Source organism: Bos grunniens, chromosome 15, assembly GCF_055505025.1.
Source record: "Bos grunniens cultivar Pamir isolate PY7600 chromosome 15, Bosgru_T2T1.0, whole genome shotgun sequence".
Taxonomy (NCBI): domain Eukaryota; kingdom Metazoa; phylum Chordata; class Mammalia; order Artiodactyla; family Bovidae; genus Bos; species Bos grunniens.
The window spans coordinates 64,415,218-64,430,181 of record NC_141179.1 but is presented as its reverse complement, the minus strand read 5'-3'; the positions used below and the strand labels follow the sequence as shown (position 1 = coordinate 64,430,181).

The 14,964-nt window shown below is 35.4% G+C and overlaps 1 protein-coding gene across 4 annotated transcripts in view; it reads right to left on the bottom strand.

The window, feature by feature from the left end:
• The window catches only part of HIPK3 (homeodomain interacting protein kinase 3), an 83,416-nt gene that overhangs the window by 66,289 nt on the left and 2,163 nt on the right, over positions 1 to 14,964 (bottom strand). The window lies entirely within an intron of this gene.

The following is a 14,964-nucleotide window of genomic DNA, read 5'->3' as shown; positions in this document are numbered from 1 at the left end:
TTGTATGGCCCACAAGCTAAGAATGTCTTTTATATTTTTAAAGGTTTAAAAAAAGAGAAAAAATGCATGCAACCGGGATCATATGCCACTTGTAAAGCCTAAATTATTTCCCATTAAGCCCTTTAAGAAATTTGCCAACCTCTGCTCTAGAACATACTTGCTGCCAGGGGCAGCTGGAGAAAAAGATTCTCTTGAGAAGAAGAAAGACAACTTTAAAAAGAAAATCACAAAGAACTTCATCTTCCATACTAAGAAGCTATGGGTGATGAGGTGTCTCTGAAATGTTTTAAATAGGAAATCAATATAATCATATTTGCACTTTTTTAATCTTATTTGTATTTTAGAAAGATAACTCAGGAAAATTTGTGAACAATAAACTGGAAAGAGACGATAACGGAAATAACAGTTGAAAGACTACCCTAATAATCCAGATAATAGCTGATCAGAGTCTAAGCAAAGGCAGAAGTAATGGAATGAGACACTGCTGATTACCAATAGTGATAGGCGACTAGGAGATAAGAGCCACAGAACTTGGTGAGGAATGAAGGAAGTGTCACAATCATGCTTCTGACTTGAAAAAATGGTAACTAAATGTGAACCAAAAAATTCTTTTAAAGGATAAATGAGAGAGGAAAAACTGAATTCAATTTTAGATACACTGAGTTTGAGGTACCTTAAGACTGAGCCCAATTAAATGCAGATTCTTACAAAAAGGCCTACATTCGAGTAGTTTACTTAGGAAGCTTTCCCATGGGGCACAAGTAAGCGACAAGGGATAATTAGTCAGGAAAGAGGGAAAAGCAATAAATGTAAAGGAATGATGGAATTAAAAATTAACTACTTGGCAACAACCATAATAATTGATTCAAACAAGAATTATCAATGGGTGCAAAAACTAGTGGGTAAGAAAAAGAATGAATATATGTATAACTGAATCACTTTGCTGTATACCTTAAACTAACCCAATGCTGTAAATCAACTATACTCCAATAAAATTTAAAAAAAATGGTGAAAGTTTCAAGAATAACAGGATATTATTCTTGGGAGACAATTCACCATGGATCTCTCATGCTTCTCGGAGTCTTGTAAGCAGGGACACTAAATGCCTTTGTTTCGGAGTCTCTTCTCAAGGATATTTGTATACTGAACAGCCTTGGAAAGTAGAGATAGCGTCTTCCTGAGCAAAGGGCAGGTTGCTTCACGCCAAGATAATGACTCCCTCCTGCACGCATGTCAGGCAGGTTCACTGCCCCTTACAAAAGATTTGAGTTTTCCAAACCTGGGGTGCCACTCCTGCAGTGCAACTCCTCTTGTGCCTGAGTCACCTGGCCCTGTTTGCATCACCCTGTGAGAACTGAGCTGGGGAAACAGAGGAAATACTGACCCACTGACTACTACTATTGCTCAGTAAGTGAGAAATAATAAAGTCCTTTATCTCTTACCTCAGAGTCTGTCTCCTGCAGCAGCCATTCCTAATCTGTTAGTTTGCAAGACCTTTCATAGTTCTTGACAATCACGTATTTTTAAAGTACATTCCCACAAGATACGTATTAATCAAAAAGAAGAAACGGGCAGATGTCACGTTAACCGGGTGATCAATGTTAAAATCTCTAGTAATGGGCTATATCGCCATCAGTGACTCCATGTATGATGTATTGAGAGGAATATATTTCACTGTGCTACTTCTAAGCACAAGAAAACAAACATCCAAGCTGACGGCCATTCTACAAAACAACTAGCAGTATTCTTCAAAATGTCAGTATCAGGAAACAACACAAAGACTGAGAAACTTTCCAGACTACAGAAAACAGATATAAAACAAAACAGCCTTTGCTTTTATGGAAGAGAAATTAGGGGTATATGGACATCAAGTTTGCAACGTACTCTCAAAAAGTTCAGGGGGAAAAAAAACCACAGATATAGAGAGGAAAAGGTAAATGCAAATGGGGTAAAAGTGTTAACATTTGAAGCATCCACGTGAAAAACTACACAGGAATTCTTTGTACTATTCTTGCAAATTTTCTGTAGGTCTGAATTTTTGTCAATTGACAATGCTTTTCTTGCACAAGGCTGCTCTTCAAGCGTTACTCATTTGAGAATGAACTGCTGAATATCTTAGGTATGGCCTCAGTTCAGTTGCCCAGTCACGTCCAACTCTTTGTGACCCCATGAATCGCAGCACACCAGGCCTCCCTGTCTATCACCAACTCCTGGAGTTCACTCAGACTCACGTCCATCGAGTTGGTGATGCCATCCAGCCATTTCATCCTCTGTCGTCCCCTTCTCCTCCTGCCCCTAATCCCTCCCAGCATCAGTCTTTTCCAATGAGTCAACTCTTCGCATGAGGTAGTCAAAGTATTGGACCTTCAGCTTCAGCATCAGTCCTTCCAACGAACACCCACGACTGATCACCTTTAGAATGGACTGGTTGGATCTCCTTGCAGTCCAAAGGACTCTCAAGAGTCTTCTCCAACACCACAGTTCAAAAGCATCAATTCTTCGGCGCTCAGTTTTCTTCACAGTCCAACTCTCACATCCATACATGACCACTGGAAAAACCTTGACTAGACGAACCTTTGCTGGCAAAGTAATGTCTCTGCTTTTGAACATGCTATCTAGGTTGGTCATAACTTTCCTTCCAAGAAGTAAGCGTCTTTTAATTTCATGGCTGCAGTCACCATTTGCAGTGATTTTGGAGCCCCCAAAAATTAAGTCTGACACTGTTTCCACTGTTTCCCCATCTATTTCCCATGAAGTGATGGGACCAGATATCATGATATTAGTTTTCTGAATGTTGAGCTTTAAGCCAACTTTTTCACTCTTTCACTTTCATCAAGAGGCTTTTTAGTTCCTCTTCACTTTCTCCCATAAGGGTGGTGTCATCTGCATACCTGAGGTTATCAATATTTCTCCCGGCATCTTGATTCCAGCTTGTGCTTCTTCCAGTCCAGCGTTTCTCATGATGTACTCTGCATAGAAGTTAAATAAGCAGGGTGACAATATCCAGCCTTGACGTACTCCTTTTCCTATTTGGAACCAGTCTGTTGTTCCATGTCCAGTTCTAACTGTTGCTTCCTGACCTGCATATAGGTTTCTCAAGAGGCACGTCAGGTGGTCTGGTATTCCCATCTCTTTCAGACTTTTCCACAGTTTATTGTGATCCACACAGTCAAAGGCTTTGGCATAGTCAATAAAGCAGAAATCGATGTTTTTCTGGAACACTCTTGCTTTTTTGATGATCCAGCGGATGTTGTCAATTTGATCTCTGGTTCCTCTGCCTTTCCTAAAACCAGCTTGAACATCTGGAAGTTCACGGTTTACTTGCTGAATCCTGGGTTGGAAAATTCTGAGCATTACTTTACTAGCGTATGGCCTAGATCACCTAGAATTGTCAGGCACAGAGCAAGTCCCTGGGATCATGTGCCCCCATTAATAAAAAAGTATTCATAAGCAGTGACAGGAAATCTTTTCATTAAAATATATTACTTAATTCACACTTGCTTTTCAAGCTTTGGGTCATTATGTAACTTCTTCATTCAACAGAGACTAAAACTATTTAGTATTTCACTATGTGGTCCAATAAATTGACAATAAAAGAGTCTTTTTATTCTTCAAAAACCTTCTAAACAAGGTTCTACAACAGGAATTAGAAAATCAAACTATATGACTAGCAATATTTAGTCAATAAAAAGTAGTATCTAGTCACGCTTTCATTTTTCAATTACTTTGTTTAAAGTACATATTTATAAAAAACAAAACAAGTCTTCTTAAAAATAAAAGACAGGGTATGCCAGAAAATAAGTTTTCAGTGTGAATAGTAAGTTTAACTCTTCACTGGCCATTTTTAATATCTATATTATTAAAGAGGTCACTGTGCCTATTATATCCAGGAGATTACTGATGCTAAAATATTTCATGTAAGAAAATGCATATACATGAACCACTTCAAATTGTAAAGCTTCATAAAATAAACCTGCTGTCTCAGGTACCTACAAAACATTTATTTGAAAACACTAAAGTCTTGGGTATTTTCCAGCAGTATTGTGAACAAAGCATCTAGGGAATGTGTTGACTATAACACAAATCAGCATGTTAAATAACAAGCTTCATCTGACTTAGCAAAACATTCCAACTTTTGGAACAGAAAGTGATCCGGTGGACATTTCAAAGCTGCTAGAATTCACCCTGCCAATACAAGTCTTTAGAAAGGCTAGAAGAGAGTTAATGAAAAACAGTATTTAAGAACTACATTTTCTAAAGCATATAAATCTCTAGATTTTTTTGAAGCTATGTAAAAATCAAAACTCAGAAATGGAAATATTGACAGAAAAGCTGACTAAAAGTGAAAAGTTCCTCTGAAGAACTCTTTTTATTGAAATAAACTTTAAGATTCATAATTCAAATCTAGTTTATAAAACAAGTACAAAAGAAAATTTCCTTAAATTCATCACACAATATCTACTAATGCCAGTACCTACCAATGGATTATTAGAAAAATTAAACAGCCTTACATCTTTAGGTTATGAATAAAATAACTCTCTTCTAGAAAGCCAAATGAATTGTTTTCTACTTTGTAGAAAAGTCTGTCCCAAAAGAATCACTACAAAACTTTTCTTATTAAAACAAAAATCCATGTAACCAACTGTTAAAGCATGAATATCTCCTAACCTAAAACACCTCTGAAACAATTCAGAGGAAGGTGAATCATAGATTAATAATTTGATCAAACATCCACTGCTGATCAACCAAAATAAAGAAAAAAAAAATGCTGCTGACAAGTTAAGACTTTTATAAGAGATAAGAGTTCAAAGTTCTAAATGAACATTTATAGAATTAAAGGTCAAGTTCTACAAAAATTTTCTAAATTATGGGCTATGCTAAATAAACAGTTTTAAGATTCTCTTTCTGTACAGTGTTCTTCATACATAACTAAGAGTACTATCACTCAAGAGTTATATATACTACATGAGCTGCAAGTCTAAAAACTAGTGTGAAGTGAGAACAGTAGCTGCCCACCACCATGCACACACTAATAACAGTTTTGTATTTCTAAGAGCTGAAGAGACAAATATTTACAGTTGCATAAGCTTGATTTTAGTACTTTTGGTTTTGAAAAATCTTTATGAAAGACATTTTAGGGCTTGAAAAAATAAACTGGAACAAAAAAGTCAATTCCTTGTTCTTTCCAAATTATGTTAAGACCCTGTATGTTCCTGATGTGACCTACACTGCTAAATTCATAGTTTTTTTTCTCCCTATAATTATGTTCTCTCTCTTCATAGCTGGTTGCCAGATAAGCCATTTTATAGAAAAGTCCTTTTTGAGGAATTTAGTGAAGTACCTTCAAATACTTTTCTAAGTAAAGAAACTTTAGTTTCAAATTTTAAATGTCATATACATCTTGTGAAGATGATCTTTCACCATGGCATCAGGAAATCCTGCGCTTCTGGAATCTCTATGGTATCAAGTGAGAAACAATAGAAGGAACAGAAATGAGACTATATTAAGAAAAACAAAGATCTCACTCTTATTCTCATGACAAATTTGAGGAAGAGGACAGGGCAGAAATTTACAATGGATATCCTTAAGAAAGCCAGAAAAAAAACTAAAGAACAAAGCAATTCATAAAGCCCTACAGAGGAAAAACAATCAGCTTCTCAAAAGTACTCTTAGAGGACGCTGAATTCTTAGAACTATTACAACTGCTTCTGTTTGGCTCTGACTACCTCTAACCACTAACTTCTTAAAGTGACACGTTGTTGGGCTGCATGTAATAAGCTGTGAACTAAAACTGCAGATTTATATCCATTTGGCAAGGGTCACATAAACATTTATTTCTTCCACAACAAGCTCACAGAAACATTGAAAAAAATGTGTTATATCAGTGTAAAAAGCCACACTGTCATATAGGATACCATATAACTATATGTATCAGAATTATAATGATAAGAAAAACTCAAGATTTATCTGGCTAAAGAGTTTTCTTAACAACACTAATGCATTAAAAGATAAAAACATGATTAAGAAAGTTTAATTCAAAAAATGTTTAATTCAAAGAAACAGACTCACAAATATAACAGACTTGTGGTTGTTAAGTGGGCAGGGGCAATGAACTGAGAGTGGGGACTGCAGTGCAAACTATTACACATAGCATTGGTAAACAGAAAGGTCCTACTATATACCACAGGGTATACAGTATATTCAACATCTATATTCAATATCCTATAATAAATCATAACGGAAAATATGAAAAAATGATATATATATGTATATATATACGTATAAACAAATCATTTTGCTATACATCAGAATTAACACAACACTGTTCATCAACTATACTTCAATAAAATAAATTTTTTAAAAAAGAAAGTAATTCAGATTGAAGTTTCTGTAATATCTAACACATTTTTGCCTAAATAATTTATTTTATTTATTTTTGGCTGTGCTAAAACGAGCAGGGGCTACTCTCCTTTGCATTGGGCAGGCTTCTTATTTGCAGTGGCTTTTGTTGTGGAGTACAGGCTTGAGGAAAGCTGGCTTCCCTGGCTGCAGCACATGGGCTCAAAAGTCGCGTTTCCCAAGCTCTAGAGCACAAGCTCAATAGCTGTGGCCAAGGGGCTGAGTTGCTCTGCTGCATGTGGGATCTTCCTGGATCAGGGATCAAACTTGAGTCTCCTGTAAAGGTGCACGGATTCTTTACCACTGAACCACCAGGAAAGCCCCCTAATTTTTAAGTTCAAAATTAAGGCTAGCTACTGATTCCATGGCATAAAACAAAAACACACTAAATCATTTGAAAATGACCACAAAGTAGTTATAGCTTACTGATGAGAAATTTATCCTCCAGATAATAACTAAAAATTTCTTATTGGCCAAAACTGACCTCATGCCATTTTTCAGGTAATTGCGTAAGAGGCTAGATAGAATCTCAGATGTAAAACTAATGATTACATATTAACTATACACGATGAATATGCCAAAATGGTCATATTACAACGTTATAACTTAAATGTTATTTATTCATAGAAGCCTTGCAAATTCAAAGAGTAGAAATTATCACTAAGCCTTATCGTTACTTGAAATCAGATGGCTAGAATGAGTGGACTAATCTGTGACATTTAACATTTTGCACAAAAGCATTTCCTTCAGTCATTCTAATGTATGCTTTATTACATGCTTATAATCATAATACATGTATAACCTGATGTCAATTTGTTCTCTTACAGGATATCTTTACTCTTATTTTAAACAGCAGCATAATATTCTACCACATATGCATATCTAAGTTGCTAGACTGCTTTTTTTCCAGTTTTTTCACATTTATAAAGTTGTAAATATTTTCATATAGCTTTTATACATACTTTATTTTCTTAATATGAATTTCCAAAAAAGAGACTTGATAAAAACTGAAAGATTTTGTTTTGCAAAGCACAGTTTTGGCTGTGTGTCTTGTTTTTAGTAGTATTTTTTTTAATGCACTCATCAGAAAAAAAAATAGTTTAAGACTTAAAGTTTCAAACATTAAAACCACAATAGAAAATGAATATGAATACCAAAAAGGAAATGCAGAAAAAGGAACAAATTTGGAAATAAGATTATCAATTAAGTTTGAGCTACCTGTACAGGAAAAATAGGGAGTTCAGGAGACAATTCAGAAGATGAGCTACAAGAAGCTCAGAACTGAATAGTGACTGGACGCAATCATCTGGAGGGATACACAAACCATGAATAAGAGAAAACTACTGGAGAGCTTAGTGGGAGTAACTTCACTAGAGTGGCATGGACAGAGAGCTACAATGTCAAGTAGAGGCTAGAGTACACATAAAGGAATGCGGAAGAAATAGAGTAGGGAAGATAGGTCCACAGACCTGTGGAGGCACAATTAAAAGATGCCTGTTTAAGGCTGAAGAAAAGAGGTCAAGAAAAAGAGAGAGACTGAAGTTACTGGATAGGTTCAAGATGCTGAAAAACATTTTAGGATGAAATCCACAAAAGAGAATAGGGAGTAGTCTTGGAGGAAAAGAGGTATTTCTTTTCTTGAGAGAGTAGTAGAAAAACAACATGGGTAATGGTATAAGTTATACTCTGAAGTAAAGGGTTGGAAATCTGCAGAAAGTTGATATCTGTTTGACCTCTACCTAAGAAACAAACTCACTTGCTAGAATTAAGAAGGTGAGGGGAAAAGTAGTGTTTTGAGAAGTCAAATGGGTCTTTGATACATTCACAATTGCTTCGTCAGGTACCAGTCAAGCTACTCAATAAAGTATGCCAGTATTTGACTACTTTTATGGTTTATGACTACTTTTATTGGAGAAGGAAATGGCAACCCATTCCAGTACTCTAGGCTGGAAAAATCCCATGGACGGAGGAGCCTGCTAGACTACAGTCCATGGGGTCACAAAAGTTGGAGATGACTGAGTGACTTCACTATCACACTATCAATGATAATTATATTTGACTCCCCAATGTCAAGCAGGCAGTTGAGGAGATATAAAAACCTTTGAGACATGGTCTCTGACCAAAGAACAGTTTAGATATGATTTTATATTTTTTTAATGTAACCTTTCCCCTACAATGGAATACATTGTTATTTTATAAAAATAGGTTATAAATTGAGGTATTTCATTTTCTTCCAATCAGATAATAGGAAACAATTTCAAGCTAGATATACCTTCAGATATGAGATATTTTTAAAGTGATTTTGCAAGTTTCAAAGCAGCCACTAGAAATACTTCCAGCACTGTCACACTAGGCTTAGGGCAACTGACAAGGCAAGCATTCCAACTATTTTCTACTCAAAAGCTATTAGGAAACCAATTATGCTATAGTCCCTAACACTCTGAGTAGGTTTCCATACAGAAAACAGTTTTAGAGAATTCCCTGGTAGTCCAGGGGTTAGGACTCACAACTTTCACTGCGGGGGCCTGGGTTCAATCCCTAGTCGGGGAACTAAGATCCTGCAAGATATACAGTGTGGCCAAAAAGAAAACGAATCCCATTTTAAATACACATGTATAAAATATCAAAATGTTACCAAATTGTCAAAGTTCATTAAGAATTTATCATACACAATCGTAATAGGAGAAACACAATACAACACTTGCCTTTTGCATGACTAGTTTTAAGGACCTCAACATAAGACAGACTTGATTTACACAAATTAAGTACACAAATAATATCCCTTCTGAAGAGTGGTTTCAAAATGAGTTATAGCCAGAAATTTCAATATTTTTAAAAGTACCTTAAAATGAAATTAAAAGATGCTTACTCCTTGGAAGGAAAGTTATGACCAACCTAGATAGCATATTCAAAAGCAGAGATATTACTTTGCCAACAAAGGTCCGTCTAGTCAAGGCTATGGTTTTTCCAGTGGTCATGTATGGATGTGAGAGTTGGACTGTGAAGAAAGTTGAGTGCCAAAGAATTGATGCTTTTGAACTGTGGTGTTGGAGAAGACTCTTGAGAGTCTCTTGGACTGCAAGAAGATCCAACCAGTCCATTCTAAAGGAAATCAGCCCTGGGTGTTCTTTGGAAGGAATGATGCTAAAGCTGAAACTCCAGTACTTTGGCCACCTCATGCGAAGAGTTGACTCATTGGTAAAGTCTCTGATGCTGGGAGGGATTGGGGGCAGGAGGAAAAGGGGACAACAGAGGATGAGATGGCTGGATGGCATCACCGACTCGATGGACGTGAGTTTGAGTGAACTCCAGGAGTTGGTGATGGACAGGGAGGCCTGGCGTGCTGCAATTCATGGAGTCACAAAGAGTCGGACACGACTGAGCGACTGAACTGAACTGAACTGACTGAAAACGAAATTCTATCTGTACCCAGTTTTCACCTGTTTTCTTCCCACAGATGGCATAAGAATAAGATTTGGAGAGCCCTACTCCAAACTGAGAAAGTAATAATATAATTAGAAGAGGCAATCTTTTAATAACTTGCTCAGGCAATACAAGAATGGGGCAAGTCCAGAATGAAACACTAGAGACTAAGAGAATGAGATTAACCGTATTTGAGAAATGACCCTCTCCTTCATTTAAATTAACATACGCATGTCTCCATAAGGCAATGAAAGCAATTACACTACTCAACCGCTTCCCTGGTGGCTCAATGATAAACAACCCGCCTGCCAATGCAGGAAACGCAAGTTTAATACCTAGGTTGGGAAGATTCCCCGGATGAGGAAATGACAACCCACTCCTGTATTCTTGCCCGGAAAATCCCATGGATAGAGAAACCTGGTAGGCTACAGTTTACGGGTCACATAATAGTTGGACACGACTTAGCGACTAAATAATACAACACATCTCTGTTAGGCAATATAAGGCTATTATACTACTAAATTGGCTAGACTTGACGGAAAGATTATCACAAAAATAAAATTCATAGAATCTACTTCCTCAAAGCAGAGATTATCATGTCTTACTCTTCATCCATAGACAGTAATTTGCAGTTAATGGGCACTCAAACATGTACTAATTTTCAATACTTATTTATCATTGTTTTACCTATCATAATAAAATTTCATTTATTTGTGGTCAGAGTCAATGATCCAGCTACAAAAAAAGATTTAAAGTATACTAACCCGATTAAAAACCTAATACTTTTGAACCCAATACTACTCTTATCTAACTTAAAATATAAAACTATAACTAATATACTATAGAGATACCTGTACTGTCTCCACTGAAACTGGCCCAAAACATGTTTTGAGAATGTAGTGAAAAACAGCATCATAGCTATAGGCTATCTAGCACATAACCTCTAATTTTCATTGTGGTTTTATGTCACTGTACCCTATTTAATCTCATTAAAAGTTACAATAAATTACAGATTTAAAGTCCTCAGAAGTATTATACTCTTTAAAAAAAAAAGTCTCTAGAAAGTCGGGTTCAATTTTCAGTGTTATCAGTCCATCTAACTTATTAACTATGTAAGACCGAGCATTATTTATCTAAAGTAGCATCGTTTACCAGACCTACAAGACTCTTGATGTATTATTAAACAGGTAACACACAGTCAATATATACGGTAATGAAGTTTTTACGCCTTTAAAATAATAGCTTTATAGGGGAGGAAACATTTTTTAAACAAGTTATTTTCTGCAAAGTTTACCTTCTGTTTTTCAAAAACTGTAACATTTTATTTATGAACAATATGCAACAAAGCAAGAAGAAATTAAAGAGTTTGAAGTTAATATAAATGCTGTTTTAGTAAATCAAATACTTTTTAAAATTTCTAAAATGGATTAACTGGCTAGTCAAATACTAGCCAATTAATAAGCCAAGCTTTATATTTTCTATCAAATCCTAAAGACAATTTCCTGGTAATCCATATGTAATCAAATATAATTTATAATGATTACAAAATTTTAAAAGAGGGAGAGAATGATTCATAGTCTGCTGATTTGATTATTTCAATATCTATCAAACTTAAAACAATTTTTTTCCAATGAGAAAAGGTACTCCAGCATTAATAATTACACGAAAAAGAACTAAATCTGACCACCCTTGGCAATCTCTTATTTTGAATGTGACCAAAGAGTTATACTAAATAACCAGTTTTTCACAATTTAGATGCTCACTTCCCTAGTGGCTCAGACTGTAAAGAGACTGCCCGCATTGGAGGAGACCCAGGTTCGATTCCCTCTGGAGAAGGAAATGGCAACCCACTCCAATATTCTTGCCTGGAAAATCCAATGGATGGAGGAGACTGGCTGACTACAGTTCATGAGGTCGCAGAATCGGACACGACTGAGTAACTTCACTTCACTTAGATCAAGGAAAAGGTATAGTTTAGAGGAGCCAAGTACTATTTTTCCCTATTCCACAAACAAGGTGTAACCACCTTTTCATTTAAAAAAAACAAAACAAACAAAAAAGACAAAGCAAGAAAGAAAATGCAACATGAAAAAGTATCTGGAAGTCTAATCTTTAAAAGAGATGTTCCTCTTAGAATGTAAAAATGAAACATGTGACAAAGAAGCCTGTGTTTTGAAAAACCTAGATTTGCTTATTAAGTGCACTTCAGTTTTATTTTTAAGGATCTCCAAAAACTAAAAATATTCCCATAAATCAAACTCATCATAATGGCAATATGTTCTCTTCTCGTCACACCTCTAATTTCAAGATAGGCCTGTAACATTCTTTGTTTTTAAATTGTATAAAAAGTTTATCTTCCCTAAATTATACTTTAAGGAAAATAAATTGGGGGCTGGGGAGGATTTAAAAACTGGTCAAGGATGATAAACATATTATTTCACAAGAATGATCATTCGGCAGGTGCCAATGCCATATTCATAATCTTTCCTCCAAGCTACCACAATATTTCATTGACTTTACAACTAAGAGAACTCTGGTTTCTAGCAACTTGAACATTTAAAACAGATTTCTTAAGTCTCCCAAATCCAATGAAACCCACGCCTCACCATCACCCCCACCACAGCCCAGCTTTCTCTGAAGTATCTCCCCTCTACCTTCCCTACCCCTCAGTCTCCCTTAGGAGTCAAAAATGCTCACTCAGAAAATTAGACAAATTGTTTGGATCAAAATAAAATGCACTTAAGGTAAAAACATATTATCTTGGTTTGTTTCATTTCAAAGACTTTTACATTAGAAAAAGACAGCTTTCAAAGAAAAAAAAAAGACAGCTTTCTTGCCATTAACTACTAAATATGAAAGAGAAAAGTAAATCAGCTTAACTGTCCACAAACTATAAATGCCACCCTAAAAATATAGTATTTCCAATACTCATCCAGCTCTTTTAATTTCCACAGGAGTGGTGAGAACAGAAGCTCTAACACCCTAGCATTCAGTGGTATGCTTCAGAATCCAGACAACATGTTGCCTTTATGTAGCGACACATGGCCTAAGTAGCAACTGTGGAGAACAGCCTGATCCACTAAATTGGTCAAGGTCTAATTCAACAAATATTTGGGTAAAATGTGTAACATACATCCTCCAAATATCTGTTCTGTCCTGACAGTGATTAAGATTTTTAAAAAAAGGACAGCTGTGACAAAGCTACAGAAGCAGCGCACTAATATTAAACTGTTCTTCCCCAAATCATTCTTAATTATACCAACCAAACTAAAAGGAGTGGACTTTTGGCTAATCCTAAAATCCTCCACTAATTTAAAACTTCTATTCCAAATCTATAGCCCTATATTCAACTTATAGTGTATGCTTTAACGTATTAGACAAATATATATATATATATATGCATGTGTGTGTGTATATATATAAAATTTTTAAGCAGCTGAATCCAGAATCAGAAAGGACATCTCAAATAACTCATTTAGACTTACATTCGTATTACACAGAAAAGGTTATACCCACCACAAAGGTTTCAGCAAATGGGGGGGGGGGGGGGGACGAGGGAGCCGGGAGGGGTTCTTTTAAAATAAAATACACTGATAGGTTCCTTGATTTTTACAAAGTTCTAGGGTTTGTCATCAAAAGTAACTTCCAAGTTAAACATACCACACTGGGAGTCTCAACTTCAGACATTAGGAAGCTAGGACAGCTGCAAACACAGAAACTTCACATGAAGATCTCTTTCAGTACCAACAATATTATCATGCAGCAAAGCATCTCATATCCTTTAATAGTTAAGAAGCAAGAATAATTCTGGACAGATACTTTAAATGTGGAAAAATTCAAAGGTCCTTAAAACACCCTTAAATCTAAATAGTGCCATGATATTTTCATCTCCAAATTCAAACATAAAGTTACAATGGAAAACTATATATTTTTAAAGACTTTGAATTAACTAACCCCCAATAATGCAATTCTAATCTACCATATCATCATATTAAGAAAATTAACTTCGAAAGTTACCAGAATAAATTAACATTCAAATGGAAACACTCAAACAAGTATTCCATTCAATGGATGTGAAACAGGATTGGGAAACAGCATTTTAGCACTCTGAAATTTACATTTTCTTCATCTGCCCTTCCATAGAGATGCCCTCAATGTTGATATATCAAATATTTAAAACAAAGCTCAATGAAAAAGTTCATTTGACAGCTGCTGCTATTTTAAGTTGCAAGAAAAAAAGGGGGGGTGGGGCTTTCAATAATCTGCATTCAACAAATACTTACATGCCCTGCCTTACTAGCTACAGAAACCCACCTCTGTAATTTGCACCTTGTTTTATGATACCCATGACAGAACATCCAAAAAATTAAAATAGTATGATCTGAAGCTTCTTTTCAAGCATGTTTACAAGAAGAATTACTCCATAAAAATCATCCACTTTTATGTGACTCTAAAACTCCATGCCCAGAAGCCAATGACTGGTTTATAAGCAAGATAATGACAAGTTCAATGGAAAAGGTATTATGACAGTAAACTAAGACTGGCTCACCAGGTTATGATCTGCCTGCCTAATATGTATGTTTAGCTACTATAGTCAGCAGTGTCCAAATATAAATCTGAAACATTTAATGGCTGGCTCTGTTCAAGAGTTCAAGCTCATTTTATCTTTCTAAAACATAGTTTTAAGCTAACACTCTCCACAAAAAAATTTTTAAATATAGTCCCTAGAGTATAAAAAATTAAGGAGCAAATTAAATTATTCATTTTTCCCATAAATACAAAAAAGAACCGCACACAATGAAATATCCAAAATACAAATGTATCAGCACATCTTTACCTTTACACAAATTAAAAACGTTTCAGAAATGTGAAAAAAAATAAACCTCAACCATTGTATTTCACAAATAAGTACCCTATACTTCACGAATACACCCATAAATATACCAAGAAACAGCTTGTTGATTAAAAAGCACGGAACTTTACCTGGTTGGTACATCTCAATTACTCTTAAGTGGCATGAAGGCATGAGGTAACCAACAAAACTATAAAAACTAATTTTTTTAAAGAAAACAAAAAGGGCCAGTCTTATTTTGTTTACTTAAATCCTAAGTTTAATCATGACCTATCAAAATCTTATCATGG